This window comes from Nothobranchius furzeri, unplaced genomic scaffold (assembly GCF_043380555.1).
Source record: "Nothobranchius furzeri strain GRZ-AD unplaced genomic scaffold, NfurGRZ-RIMD1 Scf198, whole genome shotgun sequence".
NCBI classification, from domain to species: Eukaryota; Metazoa; Chordata; class Actinopteri; order Cyprinodontiformes; family Nothobranchiidae; genus Nothobranchius; species Nothobranchius furzeri.
In genome coordinates this window covers 37,501-39,340 of record NW_027223214.1, presented here as the reverse complement: position 1 = coordinate 39,340, position 1,840 = coordinate 37,501, and positions in this window count along the sequence as shown.

Here is a 1,840-nt window from a genome sequence, read left to right as displayed (position 1 = left end):
GTGGTAATGGGCCCTGCTGCAGACCAGGTCCGACCCAGGTTTCAGCTCCTCCACCCCGCCATCACCAGCTGGAGGCTGGCTGCTGCTCCTGCACCCTGCCATCAGCTGCTGGAGGCTTCTGTTCCTCCACCCCGCCATCAGCAGCTGGAGGCTGGCTGCTGGAGGCTGGCTGCTGCTCCTCCACCCCGCCATCACCAGCTGGAGGCTGGTTGCAGCTCCTGCACCCCGCCATCAGCTGCTGGAGGCTGCCTGCAGCCCCTGCACCCCGCCATCAGCTGCTGGAGGCTGGCTGCAGCTCCTGCACACCGCCATCAGCTGCTGGAGGCTGCCTGCAGCTCCTGCACCCCGCCATCAGCTGCTGGAGGCTGGCTGCTGCTCCTGCACCCCGCCAGCAGCTGCTGGAGGCTGGCTGCTGCTCCTCCACCCAACCATCAGCTGCTGGACGCTGGCTGCTGCTCCTGCACCCCGCCATCAGCTGCTGGAGGCTGGCTGCTGCTCCTCCACCACCCAACCATCAGCTGCTGGACGCTGGCTGCAGCTCCTCCACCCCGCCATCAGCTGCTGGTGGCTGGCTGCAGCTCCTTCACCCCGCCATCAGCTGCTGGTGGCTGGCTGCAGCTCCTTCACCCCGCCATCACCAGCTGGAGGCTGGCTGCTGCTCCTGCACCCCGCCATCAGCTGCTGGAGGCTGCCTGCAGCTCACTGCGCCCCGCCATCAGCTGCTGGAGGCTGGCTGCTGCTCCTGCACCCTGCCATCAGCTGTTCGAGGCTGGCTGCAGCTCCTCCACCCCACCATCACCAGCTGGAGGCTGGTTGCAGCTCCTGCACCCCGTCATCAGCAGCTGGAGGCTGCCTGCTGCTCCTGCACCCCGCCATCAGCTGCTGGAGGCTGCCTGCAGCTCCTGCACCCCGCCATCATTTGCTGGAGGCTGGCTGCAGCTCCTGCAACCCGCCATCAGCTGCTGGAGGCTGGCTGCTGCTCCTCCACCCCACCATGACCTGCTGGAGGCTGGCTGCAGCTCCTTCACACCGCCATCAGCTGATGGATGCTGGCTGAACGCTGGAGGCTGGCTGCTGCTCCCACACACCGCCATCAGCTCCTGGAGGCTGGCTGGCTGCTGGAGGCTGTCTGCTGCTGCTCCTCCACCCCGCCATCACCAGCTGGAGGCTGGCTGCTGGAGGCTGGCTGCAGCTCCTGCACCCCACCATCAGCTGCTGGAGGCTGGCTTCTGCTCCTCCACCCCGCCATCAGCTGCTGGGGGCTGGCTGCTGGAGGCTGGCTGCAGCTCCTCCACCCCGCCATCACCAGCTGGAGGCTGGTTGCAGCTCCTGCACCCCGCCATCAGCTGCTGGAGGCTGCCTGCTGCTCCTGCACCCCGCCATCAGCTGCTGGAGGCTGCCTGCACCTCCTGCACCCCGCCATCAGCTGCTGGAGGCTGGCTTCTGCTCCTCCACCCCGCCATCAGCTGATGGAGGCTGCCTGCTTCTCCACCCGCCATCACTAGCTGGAGGCTGGCTGCTGGAGGCTGGCTGCAGCTCCTCCACCCCGCCATCAGCTGCTGGAGGCTGCCTGCAGCTCCTGCACCCCGCCATCACCAGCTGGAGGCTGGCTTCTGCTCCTCCACCCCGCCATCAGCTGATGGAGGCTGCCTGCTTCTCCACCCCGCCATCACTAGCTGGAGGCTGGCTGCTGGAGGCTGGCTGCAGCTCCTCCACCCCGCCATCAGCTGCTGGAGGCTGGCTGCTGCTCCTGCACCCGCCATCAGCTGCTGGAGGCTGGCTGCTGCTCCTCCACCCAACCATCAGCTGCTGGACGCTGGCTGCAGCTCCTCCACCCCAC